Source organism: Python bivittatus, unplaced genomic scaffold (assembly GCF_059951505.1).
Source record: "Python bivittatus isolate LINGU-HERP-01145 unplaced genomic scaffold, Pbiv_v1 ctg000980_np1212, whole genome shotgun sequence".
NCBI classification, from domain to species: Eukaryota; Metazoa; Chordata; class Lepidosauria; order Squamata; family Pythonidae; genus Python; species Python bivittatus.
In genome coordinates, this window is record NW_028277125.1 from 52058003 (window position 1) to 52080653 (window position 22651).

Here is a 22651-nt window from a genome sequence, read left to right on the forward strand (position 1 = left end):
GCAATGGAACAGGCTGCCTGCCACCTAATGAGTTCTTCATTAGAAGTCTTCAAACAGGTTGGATGGTCATCTGTCTGAAATGTTTTAGTGGATTCTGCACTGAGCAGATGGTTGGGCTAGATGACCCTTTCAACTGTATGTTTCTTTGAGAACATGAAATAATATTAGTCTGGGAAAACTTATTCTTGGCAAATCTATATTGAGTTCTGGTAATTATCTTTTTTTAAGACAATTACTAAGCAATGGCTGTATGATCTGCTCTAGAATCTTTCCCGGAGTTACGAGACTGATAGTTTGTAGTTTCCCAGATCTCATTTTATTCCTTTTTTGAAAATAGGGTCATCTTGCACTTCAACCACCTATGATGAAAAAACTTACCATCCCCATTCTGATAATTCCTTTGTAGCAAAGGAGAAGGCATCAGGGAACACCAAACATTGTATCAGAATTGACTGTACACCTGAACTTTGCTGGCATGGGCTATAACTGAAGGCCAATTAGCCCCTGTTTTGTTTCTTTCTACTAGAACAAGTGACCATCCTTAGAAAAGCCAAATGCTTCCAAAAGGCAGTATTGGAAGAATAATTCTAAGATTAAGAACCTTGTTGAGTCTGTTATTTGTAAAATATAAAGAAAAGTTTCTTTCACCTCATGACTGTCATTAAGTTCTTTCTACAGGAGATTCAAAGGACACAAAATAAAAAGACTTATTGGCCTCTATTCAGTTAGAACAAACCAGTATTTTAACTGGTTTATTACAGGATTCCACATCTCAATAGTGCTTAAAATCTGGAAAACAAAATTTTAATATTTTACTAAATTAAAATATTTAATTGAGTTCCCAAAGTGGGGATAATAAATTGAAATTTTAATTAAATAGTCATATTTATAAATATGTAGTAAGGTTTAGAAAAGCTAGTATTGAAAGCTAGTATTTGTACAAGTGTTATGCAGCATAAGAACTTGCTTTTTTATCCAGGCTAATAGCATTTTTAATAAAAATAGAAAGCTGTGTTTCTGTTGTTCTGTCTGTAGTTTACTAAACAAACTAAATGACCATCATTATCTTAAAAATCAGAACATTTGTTGTTAATTAATTTATACAGCTGTCATTACAACTCTCCCTGTTATTCATACTTGAAGTGTTTGACTGCCATAGATTTTCTTCCCATTTTTGGCAAGGTTCCAGTGAAAGCCTGGGACTTATTAATCTGGCTTGGTGCAAAGTCTATTGATTGTGGCCTCGAGGGTAATAACTAAATAGAGCTGGAGCAACAAGTCAATAACACCATTGTTGCTACAGACTCAATTCACTTGAGAAGTGTGATTGTTTTACAGTGGCCAAGAGTAATCATAAGCAGATCAGCATGTTTGACAGTCTTTGCCCCATGTTAGCACTATGACTTGTTTTAAAGCTTTCAGATGGATCACTTGAGAATTAAGGTGGGGTGCAGGGATTAGGAACCTTGTAAACTCCTTCATTACAGCTAAAAGGTTTCAGCTTTGCTTTTAACATAGAGCAAGCAACGAGAGCTCTGTTCTCTAACATTGTAAGGCCATGCTAATACATACGCTGATCCAAAAAAAAAAAAAGCAATAGAACTGATCTCTTTTCTCCAGGTAACTGTGATCAAACACAGGATAGATATATGAATGCAATCTTCTTACGGTTGCCCTGTTTACAACAGTTTGTTGCCTGTATTTCATAAAATAAAAAGAGGCTATACTGTACCAGAAAACATAATATGAGGGGTAGAGCAGTTGCAGTAATGATTTCAAGTAATGTTGTCTATAGTTAATATAGATGAGGATGCTACAAAAATCTCTCTTAGATATCCTGTATTTGCGGAATAAATATGTTCTAGTGTAGCAGTTCAACAGATAAACATTAGGTCTGTGCAAACCTTTAAGAAAAGGTGCTTTGCAAAACATGTTAACACATAAAACAGCTCACCTCAAAGTGTGGGTTCATGCAGTTACATTGAAGGCTGTCTCTGGCTGTCCGTGTATGCATAGACAGGACTTTCGCTGAGACCATTAGAGAAGCAAACAGTGGTTGCATGCATACACACACCCAGATAACCAGGAACAGCCTTTAAAGCAGCATGTGAGCCTTCCAAATGATGGGGATGCTTTAATGCTTCCAGGAGGTGCTTTGCTCATGACAACACATTCACAGAATACCTCTTAATAAGTATATTTGTAAGTAAGGGGAAGTATAGGTCCTCCTTACATGCTTTTAGCTTTATTCGTGAAGCCCAAATAATGCAAGCATATGATATGAAGTATAAATTAATGAACCTCCACCCATTGTAAGATTGGCAATTCTAAACAGGGTTGATCTGGATCTGATACATAAAAGGTAACATCTAGTCTGTGACAGATATTGATAGAAGCTGACTTCCTAATCATCATCTTCCCTGTCCCCTTGAAAAGTCTCTAAGGGAGAGAAGGATGAGAAAGAAAGAGGCTCTCTACATATTGATTATGATACCATTATTCACTAAGTAAAGCACTCTATTAGTGCTTTGCGAAACAATGTGGATACCTCACTGCTAAGAGGGAAGCAAAGTGAGCACATTATTTCTCTCTCTCTCCCCCCCCCCCCGCAAAGCTTTGGTGAGCACTACAAAGGGACTCACTATTTGCCTTCTCTGCATTGCTCACCAACAGAATATTCTTGTTACTATGGAAGACATTATGTTTACTCCCAACTAGTCACCAAAGAAATTGCCAAAAGTGGAGATGAGCACCATATTACAGTATTTGCAGCACTTATTAAAAGTTTTGATGAGTGCTGCAAAGAATGTACTGCTCACCTCCTATGGCGAAGCTTTCCCCAAGCTTTGTCAAATCGTGTTGGATAGCTGGAAAACATCCTCTCTACCTTTTCCAGGATGGCCTCACCAAAGTCCAAAGAAGCTTTTTCCCAGGTGCACTGCCCATGCAGAATTCTCTTTTGGTGCTAACAAGTGACAGGTAGAACATAGGGAGCAGCTTCACGAGGCAGCATTGCTTCATTGAAGCAAATAAAGTTACCTCTTTGCTTCGGTAAAGAGAATCATCTTGTCTCCATGGCATGAATCTCTTCTTTGAAGTGAATTTAGGTCATTTTGAACACACCTAATTTTTGTCCTTTTAGTGAATGGTGATTTATACCAATAATGGGAAATACAGGACTTTGGAGTGCTAGTTACCATTACAGATGGATACAAGGTAAAGGCTGTGATATGATGAGGCATATAGATTTTTTTTCTCATACCCTTTCAGTACACATTTAATCCTCATTATTATCTCCCCCCCTTTGTCCTCTTCATTCATTATATTCTGAAAGTCTTGATATTTGGATATTATTGCCTTACCCAGATCCAGTACAGTTGTTTTATTGAACAACCTGTGCTTGATATTTGCCACTTTTTTACTTGCAAGTCTCCATGGCATTTACTGACTAACAAAAGGTTGAAATTCATCATGTGGCTCTAACCTAAAAAGCAACAAAAGAAGTAGCATGTGTTTGGCAGTTCATTTTTATCTGGATAGATATACTGATTTAATCCCATTATTATCAGTGCAAGCTCTAGCAATTTTGTACCTTTCACATTTAAGTGCCTCTTGGAGCTCTGGGGTGAGGAAAAGGCTGCTTTTTAAATTGATCATAACTTTACAAGGTGATTAACTTCTGGGGAAGAAATGTGAACTGAAGATAACTGCAGTAGAATGAAGAGCCGGTGAGTGGACTGGCTCTTTGAGATTCTCTCTGGACAAGAAGAGGACTTGGGATTGCCCATAAGTGTTCCAGACAATTGCTCCTTATGAGCAGACTGCAAGACAGTGGTCTCTGGTGGGTTTAGAGCTCTGGAAGATGAGGGAACACCATCTTCACCCAAACTGCAGTTGGTGCCTTTATGGACACAGGGTTCACATAGTTTTCTAATCACTTTTGGAAATTGTTCATTAACTAAATTTCTGTTATTAGGAACCTTTGGAATGAAAAGTTTTACTGCACTGGGTGAGTTTCCTTCAATTCTAAGTGAAAGAAGTTTTAAATATAAGTTTATGGACTTTAAAAAATCTTCTTTTGCAATAAACAGCAAAAGGCTGATTAGAACGTTGATTTTGGAAAGTTACAAGTGGACCAAAGGTCCAGATGGATTTGAATAAGATTTTAAAAATTAATTATAAGAATCCTACCCATGGGAAAATGCTGTTGTTTTGAACTCTTTAAAAAAAAATTGATAGGATGGGACTTTGAAGGTTGGACACTAGAGAGAACCAGAAGGAACTAAAGATTACAATTAAAGGAGAATAATACTTAAATTTGGCTAACTAATTCAGAATGGAGCAAAATACTTTAACATTGAATGTATTGAAGGATATCTCTGAACAATGGACCCAGAAGTTAATTTTAAGAGTGTCTGCCATTATAGATAGACTGTGTTTGTAAGATGTTATGGAAAAGGAGCAAGTTTTATTAGACAGGACTGAGACTGATTTCAAAGTGGATTTAAAAATGACAAGTTACAGGAATGATGTGAAAGGAGATGTACACTGGATATACAAATGAAACCAGCTGATGTTTCAATAATTAAAAGGGATTTGCAAGTAACAAACCAAAGGAGTGTCCTGGATAACTTCCTTATATTGGATCTACAAAAGAGACTTGTTAAAGTTTTGAAGAGAGGGGGCAAAGAAAAAATGAAAAGAAATCAAGTTCTAGGCCATTGCTTGAAGGGATTAAGAATCAAGATTGTTAAAAGTATAGGGAAGGAATGTAAAGTTGGTTTATTTGATCAAGGTTAAATAGATATGTTGTTATTTCTGGTAACCCTTGATGGACTTTTGATGATCAGGACTGAACAACAAGGTTTTAAGGTTTTGTTTATAAATGAAAGATGGGATATGGGAAGAAGAGCTCATTTGTTGTATTTTAAAAGAAGGTGATAAGTTACTAAAATTGTGTATAATTGTTGTGATGAAGGGGAAGGTCATTTCCTTATATATTTATTTTCTTTTTCTTTACTACATTCTTATTTTTTCTTTTTTCTTTTTCTATTTTCTATTTTCTGCACTTTCTATTCTTTTTTTATTCTTTTATTTTTCTTAGTGTGTATTAGTTTTTATCTTTTTAATTGTAATGTTTAATAACATTACGATTAAAAAAAAAACTTTATAAGGTGATCAGTGACAGCCTTATTCACCCAGTAGTTGTTGGCTGGGCCACATCCATAAGTGTATAGAGTGATAAGTAAGATGTATAAGTTTTTATCTTCAGGTGTTGCACTAGTGTGTCCTTCAGTTATATAGTCATATCTAAAATGTTGAGCAAGTAGGCTGAGAGGTCTGGTTCAGTTTTTCACCTCCTTGATACTAAGCCTTAGGGAAAAGCCACGTGATTTCAATAGATGTGAATTCACACACTGAACTAATTTCCATAGAGGTGTAGGTACTTCTGATGTAGTTCCATGATCTTGAGAGACTAAGGTAACTTACTCTTTCTCTTGTTTTACTTTCTATAAAGGAGCACAGTAATTTTAACACAATATTTTGTGCTCTGAATTAATCACTAAAATGTATGTTGTACTTTTCCTCTTCATGAATCTTACCTGACTTAATGAGCCCCTTTAAAACTGATAGTGGAGAGGGAGCTCAAGAGAGCAAAGCTTCAAGCAGAGAATAATACAGGTGAAAATCAAAAAATTAGAATATCGTGCAAATGTTTATTAATGTCAGTAAGGCAACTCAAAAGGTGAAACCAATATATGAGATAGACGCATTACATGCAAAGCGAGATATGTCAAGCCTTACTTTTGTATAATTGTGATGATTATGGCGTACAGCTTATGAAAACCCCAAATTCACAATCTCAGAAAATTAGAATATTACATGACATCAATAACACAAGGATTGGAAATAGAACAATATTGGACCTCTGCAAAGTATAAGCATGCATATGTACTCAGTACTTGGTTTGGGCCCCTTTTGCAGCAATGACTGCCACAATGCGGGGTGGCATGGATGCTATCAGCCTGAGGCACTGCTGAGGTGTTATGGAAGACCAGGATGGTTCAATAGCGGCCTTCAGCTCCGCTGCATTGTTCAGTCTCATGTCCCTCATCTTTCTCTTGGCAATGCCCCATAGATTCGATATGGGGTTCAGGTCAGGCGAGTTTGCTGGCCAATCAAGCACAGTAATCCCATGGTCACTGAACCAGGTTTTGGTACTTTTGGCAGTGTGGGCAGGTGCCAGGTCCTGCTGGAAAATGAAGTCAGCATCCCCATAAAGCTCATCTGCGGAAGGAAGCATGAAGTGCTCCAAAATCTCCTGGTAGATGGCTGCATTGACCCTGGACTTAATGAAGCACAGTGGACCAACACCAGCAGATGACATGGCTCCCCAAATCAACACAGACTGTGGAAACTTCACACTGGACTTCAAGCATCGTGCATTGTGTGCCTCCCAAATCAACACAGACTGTGGAAACTTCACACTGGACTTCAAGCATCGTGCATTGTGTGCCTCCCCATTCTTCCTCCAGACTCTGGGTCCTTGGTTCCCAAATGAGATGCAAAAGTTGCTCTCATCAGAAAAGAGGACTTTGGACCACTGGGCAACAGACCAGTTCTTTTTTTCTGTAGCCCAGATAAGACGCTTCTGATGTTGTTTGTTGTTCAGGAGCGGCTTGACAAGAGGAATACGACATTTGAATCCCATGTTCAGGATCCATCTGTGTGTGGTGGCTCTTGATGCACTAACTCCAGCCTCCGTCCATTCCTTGTGAAAGTCTCCAACACTTTTGAATGGCCTTTTCCTGACAATCCTCTCCAGGCTGCGGTCATCCCTGCTGCTTGTGCACCTTTTTCTACCACACTTTTCCCTTCCACATAACCTTCTATTGATGTGCTTTGATACAGCACTTTGGGAACATCCAACTTCTTTTGCAATTACCTTTTGGGGCTTTCCCTCCTTATGGAGGGTGTCAATGATGGTTTTCTGCACAACTGTCAGGTCAGCAGTCTTTCCCATGCTTGTGATTCCTATTGAACCAGCCTGAGAGACCATTTAAAGGCTCAGGAACCCTTCGCAGGTGTTATAGATTCATTAGCTGATTAGAGTGGGACACTTTGAGCCTAGAATATTGAACCTTTTCACACTATTCTAATTTTCTGAGATTGTGAATTTGGGGTTTTCATAAGCTGTACGCCATAATCATCACAATTATGCCAAAGTAAAGCTTGACATATCTCGCTTTGCATGTAATGCGTCTATCTCATATATTGGTTTCACCTTTTGAGTTGCCTTACTGACATAAATGAACATTTGCACGATATTCTAATTTTTCGAGTTTCACCTGTATTTCTGCCCAATTTCATAGAAAGACCCATTGGGAAGTGGGGAATGTTAGGTTTCCTTTCCCCTCTGGAAAGGAATTCTGGGAGTTGAAGTCCACACATCTTCAAGTCTCCAAGATTGAGAAACCCTGCTCTAATTAGTATGAACTTTAAATCTATTGAATGCTGAGTATAGCAGAGTAAATGTACTTAGATTTGAGGCCCTGGTATTCAAGATTTTGTTTTGAATGTGCACATACAGACATACATTCACACAAATGGATACATTTATATACACTGAAACACCCTCAGTATTTATTAGAATTTGTAACCATGTTGTTTAGAATATCAGACAGCTGCTTTTTAATTATTTTCTAGTTATTTATTTTTATTTTTGTATGTCATTTTTTGACACATGCTTTTCTTTAGAGTAACGATGTGGAAAAATCTCTAAACATTACAATGAAATGTGGCTGAACACTTTTATATTACATAATTGCTCAGAAGTTACTTTTTTTTTCTGATAAAAAATAAATCTATTATTATTATTCTTTCAGAGTTATCTAATGGCAAACATGCTTCACTATCATGTGATATTTCTTCAGCTTTAACATTGATTTAATTGAAAAATACCATGTGGCATTTTAAGATCAACCATGTAACATCTTCCCAAGTTTGCATGCCTATCAGCAAGATGTCATCTTTTAAGCATGATTGAATGCTCCTTTTCCTCTTTGAATTTCCACACACAGTGCAAAAGTAGGAATATTGATACAAATTGTTGTACAATTGTATATAATTCTGTCAATAATTGCCAACATAAATCATACAACAATAAAGGTTGCAAATGCCACAACAAATAAAGGATGTTTTATTAAACAATGTGGTTATGAAAAACAAAAACTCAAAAGTACTGGAAAGAAATATACCAAAATATTCAGAAAATTCTGAAAATAAAATTTGAATTAAAACCAAATGTTTTTATTAGGTATGATCAATATCATACGTAATATATTAGAGAATATCAATAAAAGGCATCATAATTAAGATATATGCTGATAGTGGCAAGAATCAATCTGGTACAACATTGGAAAAGGAAAACCTTGCAATAGATACAGGACTAGGAGACTAAAACTCAAGATTATGCAGCAACGCAATATATATTCACAGCAGGAGTCTAACCAAATTCAAGCAGGAATTTTTCCCTTATATACAATATATCACACAGCAAGGCAAGCTAAAACACTGAGAATATCTTTTTTTGAAGAAAAGGAGAAACTGTTTAAAATCATCATCATCATCCGAATGATCCAAACAGAAATCAGTAATAATGCCCAAAATAGCATATAAAAATATTCAAGTAGCAACTAGTGGCTGGGAAAAAAACATGAAATGAAGGTTGGATCAACAGAAGGATCGTTTTCAAATCGCCAAAAGTAACAGTACTGCTACATTCTGCATTAGGCGGACCCCACCTTGAGTACTGAGTAGTACCCATTTAGTTCTGGATACTATGCTCAAGAAGTTGAAGCAGGTAACAGGAAAATAAGGATGATAAGGGGTTTGGAAACTAAGCTGTAGAAAGAAAGTTTGAGGGAATCAGGCATATTTATCATTGTGGAAAGATGACTAAAAGAATACTTGATTGCATTGTTGAAATACTTGAGCAAGTGACCAACAGCAGAATGTCTGTCAGGACGTAAAGGAAAACAGATTGGAGCTGAGTATTTATAAGAAAATTCCTAATATTAGGAATAATTAGTGGAACAAATTACCAAGCAAGGCAATTATTTTCTCTTAATGTCACTGATTATGCTATGCTGTGCTATATATCAGTAGTCTGGATATTGTGTCCTTATTTCACAGAAACTAAAAATTATGTAGAGTGATTTATAGAATACTCCTACTGCAAGGATAAATCAGGTACCTGAGTTTAGTAAACCATTCAGTGTTTCTTTATCTGTGAGACCAGTTTCAATCCTTTACACATAAACAATTTTTTAATTATGATTTGTTATCCAGGTCTGGATTAAAGTTTCCTGCTTTCTGCACTTGTCAAGATGTATTGTTTTATATATTTTAACAATGAATGTAGAAGCTGGGTTTACTGTTGCAGAAATCCATTTTACTATTCTGTTTATTAGCCATCCACTGACTGACCCAGGTAGGCGTACCTAGCCAGTTTTTGTAACAATCTCTGGAAAAAATGCAAAAGTAATCAACTATTTTGTGCCTTCTATTTATCTCTGTTATCTGGGAATCTGATCCTGATACTATCAGAAGCAAAAAAAGCTACATCCTGACAATATTTTCAACTTTTTTTGTCTAGACAGTGAAGAACCGCTTAAATCTCTGGAAGACACATATGAGTAAAAGGGAGGGGGAAGATTCTAGGCTGGAGGCCAGAGGGGAATGGGGGTAGTAAGCTGTCTATATTTTCTAAAAAAAGAAGAAGTTAAAAACCACCACCTACTCATCAGGTGGTTGGAGACTGTGGTTGTAACAGTGTGCTGCAGGCAGAAGTTCTGAAAATCCCAGAAAGTGTTGAAAACATCTCTAAACAAGGTATTTTTCTCTTGCACCTTTCTTGCTAAAGGTCCCAATTGCTGCCAAGAAAACTAGTGAGAATGTTAGCTGTCAAATAAAAAATTTATGACAGTGTTTGGCAAAGGACTGTATTGCTGCTTGTTTTATAGTTTTCCACAAGGCTATTGAAGGGCTTTTTCTTCTTTTTTCTTTATTTCTTTTCTTTTCTTTTGTGAACAGTACTGTTCACTTATCACTATGTTCTCCAGTAGTAAAAAAAGTAAACCCAAAGTAAGGTAACTTTTTATTATTTAATAAGTATCTCTAAGTATTTGCCATGGTACAAAACTATTTTTTTCTATAACATCACTGTACGTATGAAATGTCTGCTAATAAAAAGACCTGATAAGCATCCTTGTGGGTGAGACAAAGTTTGTAGTAAAAAATTATGAAAACATCAATTAAAATGTATTGCTTTATCATTTTTGCTTTTTATATCATCGTGTCTGGGTCAGTAAACTGCCTCTTAAAGAAGTTCGTTCATTTATAGCTGGAGAAAAAGGGAAAAAAATAGGCTGAAATTGGGTTGCTCACCAATATTAAATTGTTTTAGCTACATAAGTAAATTAATGCTGTATTATATTGACAAATTTAACACATTGACAGCAGTAATTAAGCTAGCCGATGGTGATGGTAATGATCTTTTCAAAGTTATTATGTATATCAAATGGTACAAAATTATCTCCCTCTGTCTTTACTGACAGCAGTCAGATTGGGATTCCAGATGATAATTGTTCTGTTTAACATAGGTTTCATCCTTGTGCTAAAACCAAATTTCATAGTAATTACTCAGGCCCCAGACTTTGGAAGAATATGGAATTTAGGACTGGTTCTAGGCTCCAGCACATCTATGGGCACCCACAAAAGGGAGACCATATGTGTGTGTATTAACATAACATAATGTGAGTTGTAATATTACAATGCCCTTTTGTATTTGTGCCACAATGCTACATACAAGTATATTAATGATAGAGCTCGTGTTGTTTTGTCATTTTGATGTCATTGTGACTAGCTGCAAATATCTCTGAATACGACCCATAGAAAATTAATATGCAGCAAAAACTCGGGGGGGGGGCTTCCTCTTTCAGCAGTAACCAGAATGCATGAAATGTATATTCCCAGTTAGAAAGGGATTTGATAGCAAGAAAGCCCTTCCTTATAGAGATGGCCAAGCTGTATTTATTACTTCATTTCCCAGAGTCTTTTACAGTGGGCAGCTATAATAGAGGATCCTCCTCCTCCTCCTCCTCCTCCTCCTCCTCCTCCTCCTCATCATCATCATCATCATCATCATCATCATAGATTTGTACAAGAAATTCAGTTTCAGATTTTAGAGCCATGTGGGGAGCTTCCTAGAAGGCTCCATTATGATATTGTGGGAAGACAACCAGCATGGAATACTGCCATTTTTTTGATTATATAGAAATAATTTGTATAACTCAGTTTTCTTTGCCTAGGAATCAATTTATTTATTTCTCAAGGCTATTTTATATGGGTATTGAGCACAGAGATGCATATGGAAATGTTTCACATAATTGCTGCAGGGTTAAGAGTTTCCTAGCCAATGTTGTTGTACATGACCAGCAGTTCTCTAGGCAGAGCTCAAAGCACAGGAACTCTTGTAGGACAGAAGTCATATAAACTGTATTACACAACATTTTAGTTTATATACTTCACAGTGTTTGACATAAATTTTTAAAGACTGTAACTAAAGGGATTTTTCTGTGCAGCATTCAGACTTAAAGTTTAATTTTTAACCCAATGAATATTATAAACAAATTAATATCCAACTAAGAAAAAAATGATTACAGATGGTTTAGAATCACAATTATTATGCAGGTTTGTAACATACACACTAATTTCAATTAGTAAGATACTACCTTAATTTGATGAAAAGATAGCATACCTGTATATATGTTATATTCTTGGTATTCAGTTTGTGGAATCATTAATTATATACTCTTCCTCTGTAACATATTAGATAATTTTGACTGAACAGATTATGTAACTATAGTAAGTATTTTAGGATTTTGTAAAAATAATAGGCAATTGAATTTCAGCATGACATCTTTATCCTGTTCGCAAAAATTGTATTTCAAAATGATAAAAATGACTTTATAGTGCAAGAGATATTTACTTTAAAAGCATATCTCTTAAAATGCAGTTAAAAGGAACTATTTATGTGAATGAACTGTATATACTATGTTCAACTAGTCAAGGTAGTTCATTGTTGCAGTGAAGACTACAACTGTACTTGCACAGTATCCTTATGCATATCTTAATCAGTATTTTGGATCATAGGAACAGTGCTAGATAGGGATTTTTTTTTTAATATGCTATTTTTCCAAAGGCAGCCACCTATGCCCAAACAAACCCTCAATAAATATACAGTAATCATTACAAAATTAATCATGATATTTAATGACAGTGCCATCAGTGGTAGAAAAAGAAGCCAACAGGCCAGTAACATTCTTTGCTTGGCATCTTAGGTGTTTCCTAATATAGTCTTCAAAACCCTTTAGAGTGGTTTTCCTTCAGGCAGAGTGCTGTTATATGAAGGGTGTTTGGGAATCCTGAATATGGCCATGGTTTATACATTATAATATTTAGTGAATCTTATTTATTTCGTAAACTTATAGATCAGATAGGCAAATTCAACTTGGAGAAGGCAGATATTGAGAAGTCCAGGCCCTGAGTAACACAAACTTTAAAGGTGAAGACCAGCACTTTGAATTGCAGCTGGAAGCCACCACAACTCCCACAGTAGTGATATTATATGGGCAAATCTTGGTGCATCCATAGCTAGTGGTGCAGTCACATGATGTTTCACCTAACGACCACATTGCTTAGCGACGGAAATTCTGCTCTCAATTAGGGCTGTTAAGCGAGAATTACCTGGATGATGTGCTGGATACAAAAGAAGTTTAACTTTTCACATGAGGAATTTGTCATCCTCTTTACCTTGGAGAACAGTCTGACAGTGTTGAGATCTGAGAATATATACAATACCAAGATGGATTATTCAGATCTATTTTTTTCCACCTAAAGTTACTGAACGAATATCCTCATCCCTTGAGGAAATATTTCTATACAGTAATATACTGAGTCCATAAGGTTTTTGGGTTGTTTTTTTTTTGTTTTTTTTTTTGGTAAATAAGGCTATGGCATCATGTTCTTCAAAAATTCATGATTCTAATCTCATTTCTCTTTAGAAAGGTAGAGTCGGAAACTGCCTGGTATGTCTTGTAGCCAACTTCCCAATATGTAATGTCTCCCAATGTACAGGATGGTATTCGTTTATAAAAGCAGGATATTAAGTTTATAATAAAATTTCAAATATGTCCAGTCCACTAATGCAGTGGGAGGTGGTGGGGGTGTAGTTCTTCAATAATAGCAACCATTTCCTATCAGCTAATTCTCCATCAGGCAAGCTGTTTCTGAATACTTTTCCTTCCTCCCTCCCTTCCTCCTTTCTTTCTTTTTCTTTCTTTCTTTCTCCTTTCCCTTCCTTTCCCTTCCTTCCCCTCCCTCCCTCCCTCCCTCCCTCCCTCCCTCCCATTCCTTCTCTTGCTATTCCCAGCATTTCACTGAATCAGATGGGCAAAAAATAACTTTTATTTGTTCCACTGACCTTCTGGAAAATTAGTTCATGAACTGTTTTTAGAGGTAGGCTCAAAGCACACAGCACAGGTTGAGGGGAAAAAACAAGACTATGGCAGTCAGGATTGTTGTCTGAAATGTCTTCAGACTGGAAAGACTGAATTTATTGTACAAAACAAGTCATAGCCATGTGGAGGTGTGCAATCCTGCTCATTATCTTTGGAAAAATGGGGAACCAAAAAAGCACAGTAAAAAATTAAATTTTAATAATGCTAGTGATATTTTCTAAATCCTTCTTGACAGAAAGGTTCTCATTATTTTTATCTGTCTCAGAGTAGGCTTCTTTAATGCCATCCTCACAAATGGCCTTAGCCATGATTGTTTTCTTTTTTTTTTCATAGCATTCAAGGAAGGGGGTGGAGGATGAATATATATAGTACATACTAAAATGTTTTTCTATCACTCAGAAAGTGACATGAAGTACTAACATTTTGGATAGTGCATTTTCAGGAACAATTGCTGCAAATGCCTGGCGTGGGGTGGGGGGGAGGATCTTTTTTTCCTTCTTGACTGAAAAGAGGTCAACATGGTTAAGACAACTATAGACAACATCATATAGAAAAAGGCATACATCCAAAGACAGAAAAGGAAATATATCTAAATGTAAAAGTTATGTCCAGGATCTAATCATTCAGACATTTTGAAACAGTTGGCTGATTGAAATCATAGTTAAGGCTGAAGTTTTTTGCCTCTGTATTAGAAGAGTTGGAATTGTGCTATTTGGAGATTGTTCATTTTGTTTCCTTAAAATTTGTGTAATGTAAATGAAACTATAGTTACCACAGGAATTATTTTCTTCCTGTTAGCTTTTTCTGCATATATGTTATGACTAGTGAAATAAAGCAGATGACTTTTTTCTTCCTAGTTTGTTCAGAAACCTATGTATTTACACCTTCAAGAATCAATATTTTCTACTGACAAAATGCAAATAAAAACACTACAGAACTGATAAAATAGAGCCATCTTCCTCATTATTTCTAAGGAACAACTCATTAGCGTCTTGATAATGGGGTCATCTTTCAGGCTCATATATTTGCATACCCCTTGACATTTCACTACATAAGTTTACATAGGGTTAATATATATGTTTTAAGTACAATGGCAAGTAATTCTGTGCATCTATGATCATATATAATAATATTGAACAGTAAACTGAAAAGTCATATTTTGTGAAATATGTTAGCTGAAAAGATTAGGTCTATAGTCCCACACAAAAGAGCAAGGCTTGTTAGTCCTTCAGAATAACTGTGAAATGGAAGTTTACAAAGTGTTCTTTAATCTGAAAACAACAAACTTTAGCAAATGTACTAAATGAAAGAAGATACAGCAATTTTTTAATAAATTCAAGAGCTATGCTCTTTTTTTACCTGAAGGAATAGCCCATAAATTAACACTGATGGCTGCTGGGAATTTTATTCATCTAATAAGTTAGAAGTTGTACTTAGCACTGATATAAACAACTCCAGTCCAAACATCTTTATATGGCAGGGTGGTCTGGTTCAGCAATTTGTGGATATATCAGATACTCCATACCTTGTTCATTGCAGAATCTTATCAGATATTTGAAGAGGACATCAGGTGTTTCAAGAATCAGGGAATTACCTGTAATTAAAATGCCTATTAACAAGATAAGAGGAAATATAACAAGCCTGGGAACTACCAGTGCAGGCAAGAGCACTTTCAGAGGTGAAACTAAATAACATACCCAAGCTTAGACATGAAGACCTGCAAGAGAACCTGGGACATTGTTAGAATGCAAATAGTTAGTTACCCGTGAACGTTTGAATTTCTGATGACAGCTGGTGAGGAAATGTTGGTTTGACATGCCTACAATTCAGCAAAAGTTATTTTATTGTTCTTATGGCAATATGCTAAAGTAGCAGTAATTTTATTACATATGTACACAAAGAGTTTTTTGTTACAGTTACTTCTTTAATCATGACCTGTTATTTCCAGATGGAATTGCAGTTTCATGGTTGACACTGCTTCTGTGTATAGGGTAGCCCAGAATATCCCAGAAGAAAGCCACTATTATTATGTTGTTATCAAGATAACTTCTTGGTTATGTCCATGTGGCCATCAGAAATTGAGCTCAACTTGGGGGAGTCTTTACCACTTGTATCATGCATTAATTTAACTGGTATTACTAGAGCAAAAAAAAAAAAAGACTTTCTTTTTCAAAAATACTTTTTTTTATTTTTAAAATAATAATAATAAAAAAAGAAAAAATAGAAATATGGGATAGAACAAAAGAAACAACTACTTAGTATAAATAAACATCATTGTGGGAAACTTTCTGGTGACATAGTCTTCCCTTCCACTCCATTTGTACCCCCATCTGCTAACTGCTATTTAAATATTTATACTTACACTGAATATTAAGAATTGTTGCTAGTTTCTATTTCATCTGTTATTTTTCGTTAGTCTCATATTTTTTTTCCTAGAAATCATATTTCGAATATTGAAGTTTGCCATGGTGTGTAATGTGTCATATGTAAGAGAGCTACTCTTGCTTAAATTTGGTTAAACTTCAGTTATGGAAATATACTATAAATTTTGCCATTACTACATATTCTCCAATTTTGGTCATCCAATCTGATATTGTTAGCAAGGTTCCTCTTTTCCTTTTTTTTTAAAATAGTAATTTTATTAAAAATCACAGTTAGAACAATAAAAACTAATACAAACTGGAAAAAAATAAAGAATAAAAGGAAAAAAATAGGTGCATAAAAGAAAAAATAGAAAAAATAGAAAAAAATAAGAATATAGTAAATGAAAAGAAAATAAATATAATGTAAAGAAATGACTTTCCCCTTCATTACAAGTATAAACATTTTTAATAACTTATCACCTTCTTTTAAAATACAACAAATTATCTCTTCTTCCCATATCCCATCTCTTATCTATAAACAAATCCTTAAAGCTTTGTCACTTCAGTCCTGATGTCAGCAAAAGTCCCTTAAAGATTACCAGAGATAGTAACATGTCTATTTTAACCTTGATCAAATAAACAAACTCTGTATTCCTTCCTTTTACTTCTAACAATCTTGATCTTTAGTCCCTTCAAATAATGTCTTAGAACTTGATTTTTTTTCTTTTTTTTCTTTGTCCCTTCTCACAAAATTCTTCAAAGCTTTAACAAGCCACTTTTGTAAATCCAATATAAGAAAATTATCCAGATCATTCTCTTGGTTTGTTATTTGTATAACCCTTTTAATTATTAAGATATCAGCTGCTTTCTTTTGTATGTCCAGTGTAACATCTTTTTCTGTGTCATTCTTATAGCCTGTCATTTTTAAACCCACTTTCAAATCAGTCTCAATATTGTCAGGTAAAACTCGTTCCTCTTCTATAACATCTTTTAAACACAGTCTTTTTATAGAGGCAGACACTCTTAAAATTAACTTCTGGGTCCATTTTCAAAAATATCCTTCAATATGCCCAATGTTAACATATTTTGCTTCATTCTGTATTTGTAAGTTAAGTTTGAGTGATCTTCTCCTTTAATTGTAATCTTTAGTTCCTTCTAGTTCCCTCTAGAACTAGACTTTTTTTAAAGTCTTTGTTTGTTTGTTTTGTTTTGTTTTTTAAGAATTCAGAACAAAAGCATTTTCCTATGGGAAGGATTCTTTATAATTAATTCCAAAATCTTATCTGGACCCTTAGTCCATTTGTAACTTTCTAAAATCAAAGTTTTAATCACCCTTTTGTTGTTTACTCAGATTTTTTTTTAAAATCCTTAAAGTTGTATTTAAAACTTCTTTTGCTAAGGATTAAAGGAAACTCACCCAGTGCTGTAAAACTTGTCCATCCAAAGGTTCCTAATAGCTGAAAAGCAGTTAAGAAGCAATTTCCAAAATTGATTAGAAAAGAAAATGTGCAAACCCAGTGTCCTTTCAAAGGTGCTGATCATGGTTATTCCTTCATCTCCCAGTGCTCAAAGCCTGCCAGAGACCACTGTCTTGCAGTCTTCCCACAAGGAGCAACCGTCTGGAGCACTTGTGGGTGACCTTGTCCGGAGAGGAATTATCAAAGGGCCGGTGTACGCGCCATCTCTTCATTCCACTGCAGTTGTTAGCTCTGTTTTTTGCATAGCCGTCTTAAGTCCGCCATTTCTTCCCCAGAAGAAATAGTTTCTCTTTTCCAATGTTATGCCAAGTTTATTCTTGCAGCTGTCAACATGTATCTTAGTAAATTGTGGAATTAGTAAATTAGTAAATTTTCTGGAATTATACATAATAATAATTATGTATACCTACCATACCTAATCTGTCATTTTGGTTCAAATTTTACTTTTGAAGGTTTTTTTTACATAACCACCACCTATGGTCCTGCTTTGTTCTTGCATTTCCAACATAAAAGACTAGGTTTCTTATGCCTGGCTGTACTTCTTCTGGGATATTCCTCTGTCCTGCTTTATCAATGTTCTGCCTGTCACAGGCCTGTTGACTATACTTTCAATCACCATATTTGCATGGTTGCCTAGGTATTATGTTCTGCCCCACAATATAGTAGAAAGTTTCACTCCTTTCAGCAAAGTAAACACCCCTTATTAAATCTAAATTAGACAACATTGTGGTTTCTATGTTCTCTCCTTTTTTAGAACGGCCCTAGGAGCTAAATGCATGGACAGTCCTTCAAAATCAGTATACAGAATGGATGTTCAGACTTACATGGATTGTAATCCAGACCATATCTTATGAGCATCTTTATGAAAGTTCAGTACAAACAGATTTGAGAATGGGTAGATATGCTCTGTTGGAAAACCCTATCTCAGCCCTTTGATACTAATAATTCAGTCACTACAATTACTTTGGATATTTAAAATTCCATTTTTTTCTATTGTTAATTTTTAACAATATATTTTTTTTAAGTTGCATTTATCAATTGGCATGTTTTGTATATGAGTAGATTTTCCTTAGCAATCCATTGAAGTTCTTGGGAGATTTCAAAGTATTTCATTAGAAAATACAATAGTTGAGTACTATACAAATTGTTATTATAGACAATACTGTTTAATGGCAACCCATTATTACTCCCTGGGATAGTCATGCACTAAATAATGTAGAAGGCATTAACCTGGACTCTTAAATGTTGTGCCCTTCTCCCTAATGAATGCAGCTTTCTTTGTTTCCTAAAGGATTTTAACAGAATCTTTAACATAAGAATAGCTTAATTATATCATGTAATGATAGGAATGGCATGTTTTGGAATTTCTGCAGATATAGCCAAGCTGAAAAACTCATCACAAAATGTATGCATGGATTTGAAATATTTAATTTTGTCACACTAAATTCATATAAAGCAATAACATTGGCAAGGAGTATAAAATACATGCTCAATATCTCTTGGCATGGAGTTCATTGTGAAAATGATCTTCTTTATCCCTGAAGGGTTGATGTTTTATGTACATAGTGTTTATCTGCACCTTATCCCACCTACTGTAAATTCAGAATTCAAGCCAAGTGCCCAGGTACACAGGATTGTAACACGGATGGCCTAAAATGTAATGATTATCTTTAGGTCATGAATGATTGATCTAGAGACTATAGATAAAACCCAGCTTCTGCTTAGTACTATTTGGCCAGCTCTGGATCCATGATTAATTAAAGATTTCATTCTTTGAAATCAAGAATGATTTATAAACACTGTTCTTTCTGCAGAATAATTAAAATCAATAATTATTGCAATAGACCAATCTCTCCCAGATTGGGAAAATCTGTAACAGATTTTGCCCAGTAAAATTTATTTAGAAAACTTTTTTCCCCTGTCATTTCTGGTGACACATTTGTTCAGAGAGCTTAATGTGTGATTCAGTCCTCATGGGTGCAGTCCTGTAACTCAAGTCACTGAAAAACTTAGAAAATTCTGAATTAGTTGCCCAGCTTTATCATAACAGCAGTTTGTGGGTCTGTAGGAAAAGCTTCTGTGCATTCTGTATGTAGGCTGCACAGAATCAACAGATAATTCATCTTAATATCAGCAGTACTATGATTCATAATGCAAACTGGGAGCATCCTTGAAGTTTTAGTCACACATTCCTTTTAATTTGGCCATGCACTCTTTTAAAGCTACAGTGTGCTAACTTAATAAAATCCGGCATGCAAATGCACAAGTTTTTGCCTTCAGGCATTTAGCCATGATGTTTCCATGGTGTCTCCTTTCAAGTATATATTCTTTCTTAAATTATTTACCCTGTAAACATGCTTTGCATTTTCAAAGGAGACTCTGGCTTCCCTGTCTGAGAGAGTTTGCAGAGATTTTTTAGGTGAAAGGAATCTAAAGTTACAGATAGCATTTGTTTTTTGCTGGTGAATAAGCTATGTGGCTTTTTGCAGATGATGATGAACCTTACTTTTCTTCTTTCCCTCCTCCACTTGAAATTTCTTGTTGCTTTGCCTGGAGCTATACCCACTGGCAGTGTCTGGCTGTGACAGTATTAGAAACCTCTTTACAGATGGGCCCTGTCAATGCCAACTCCATTGTTCTGCCATCTGAGCTGGTTTGATTACAGAATGCTACTGAAATCCCACTCAGCCCCCAATTCGTTTCTTTAGTGCCCTGGGTTGTTGACTTGCCGTCTGAAATGTGCTAACAGCAGAATCAAAGTTTTTCATGGTATGTTCTCTCCTGTTGCCCTCCAAAGTGGAGCTTTGCTGCTCCAGCAATATTTCCAAGATGTTATTTGCTCAGCTTCCCTAGTAGTGAAGCAATGGAGCCAACATAACTTTTGTAACAATGGAAACAGAATCTGTATTATTGAGTAAAATATGAAGTATAATGAAAACTCTGAAAAGGAGTCTTAATAGCATCCTTCCTATTTCATGATTAATTTGTTCTGTTCAACATTGTATCCTTAGATGCAATGAGCTAGCTAATTCAAATTCTTCCAAGTTAACCTTTGATATACATATCCTACATTTGCACTTTAATGGAACATTTAATTAGCAGATATAGGTGGGGGTCTGCAAAGATTTGTCTTCTCACAAGGAGGATTTTAAAGACAAGTTTGCTGATTAACTAATCTTGCAATCAAGTATGCAGCCAGAAAATCAGAACTGAAACATGTGAAGAGATAATTTCATTTATTCCTCCCCCTGTTTAATTTAAGAGTACTGAAACACCAATAACTAGGTCAGATATGAGGCAATGGTTTAAGAATGTTAGGGTGTTAGATAGACGCATTTGTCCAAATATGTGCTAGAATGAGAAAATATCCATGCTTAATCCTCTGCACATTAGCATTATAGATGCCTTGGAGCTCTCATCCCATACATACAATGGTTGTCAGCCACAGTTGTATTAGAGGTATATTACTCTATTTTATTAAGGCTGAATTTAAATGACTCTTTATGTTTTTCAATGTTCTTTTTTGCCCAGTTTCAATTTTCCTACCCCCCCCCCCGCCCCCGCCGGATCGATGAGACTGAGCAGACTAATCTGCAGGCTGCTTTTCATGCAGTTAGTTATTTTGGTCAAATAGTTGTCTCTCAGGTGTTGTTTTAGAGAATACCCCATATGAAAAGGGAAATAAAAAAACAAAGAGAATGAATGAAAAAGAGAGAGAGCTCTAAGTTCAGGTGTTAATCCACATTGCAAACTAATAAGAAGCAGAAGTCCCTTTAATTAGCTTTAGTTTGTTAGACCATTAAACATGTTTTTTCCTTCGAAGAAAGACAGAGAACTCTGCTCCCTTTGGCAGAGTAAATATTGCCTGTTAAGTTTGAATTAGCTGTCATCGTGGGAGAATTAATGCTGTGCTATCCTTTCTAGTGAGGAAAGGAAAAATAAACGAGACAGATCTTAGTTTAGCTTTAAGTGATAAATGAGGACAAAGCAGGCCATTCATCTCCTGCTAGCAAAGTGGACACAAGCACTAAAGCAGTTTTGCGGAAGACGTGTCAGCAAATGTGATCATTTTGTAACCTGTCAGGAGGATAGAGAGCTGGTCCTTTTAAAGTGTCACAGGGGAGTGTGTTTGTCTGATGTGACAGTTTTCATCCATCCATTTACTTTTTCTTTTTTTTAAGGTGAATGTTGGAGCAAGGGGGGACACTGTGAAAAAAATAGGGAGTGATCTGAAATTGATTTAAGATTTTCTCCTACTTTCCAAAGCATCTAGTCCTATCTCCATTAGTTTGTGTGTGTATTGGGGAGGACTGGTGTACAAGAAGTTACAATTTATAGAGTTTACAATTTGCACATTAAAAAAAACTTGTAGCTTTTTTGACAAATACATCAATAACTCAATAACTAAGCCTAATGAACTCATTGTACCCATTTTCTTTGAAAAAAATATTTATTTTTATTGTGGGGGGTATCCATAACTTTCAATGAAACTTTCTAATATTTATTTTCTTTTTGTATCTGATTCTGATGATACTCTACAGCCAAATCATTCCTGACTCTTAGAAGCTAATATTAGTTTTATTTAAGGCATATAGAGTAAAAAAAAAAAACCTATACTGGATTATTACAAATACCTTCTTAGAAACAGTGTTGATTATTCAATAGTTATTATTTTTGGTATTATTATTTACACTTACTGTGTTTTAAGAGCTCTTAAATTACTCATTGTAGTTTAAACAGTGATGAGTGATTGCTTGTATGCTAACAAAATAAGAGATTCATCTCTGCAAATGGTGAATAACACAAAGTGTTATTGCTTCTTGAATCTTTTTATTGCTCCCATCTTACTATACAGCAGGATAAAGCTTGCCTTATTACTTTATCTGCGCTACTGAGACAAAGATGGCTTTTAGAGCATGAAGTCCACAGTTTAACACTTGCTTCTTTATAATGAATCATCCTTTTCCTAAAACTAACTTGGTATTTGGTAAAAGTAAGTGCATCATATTTCCATCTGGTAATAATTTACCTGAGTGGCAAAATCTACTAAAAGCTGTCTTTTCTACTGGATGAAACATCAAAAGTATTCTAGAATGTGCATAATGCCTTGTGGTATTTATTAAATGATGTGACAAAATCCATTTTCCTATGCAACCCAACAGTCAGGATGTGTGTGTGTGTGTGTGTGCGTGCACACATGCGTGTACACAGAGAGAGTGATTTTAGA

The 22651-nt window shown here is 35.4% G+C and overlaps 1 protein-coding gene across 5 annotated transcripts in view; it reads left to right on the forward strand.

The window, feature by feature from the left end:
• The window catches only part of VTI1A (vesicle transport through interaction with t-SNAREs 1A), a 279816-nt gene that overhangs the window by 221051 nt on the left and 36114 nt on the right, over window positions 1-22651 (forward strand). The window lies entirely within an intron of this gene.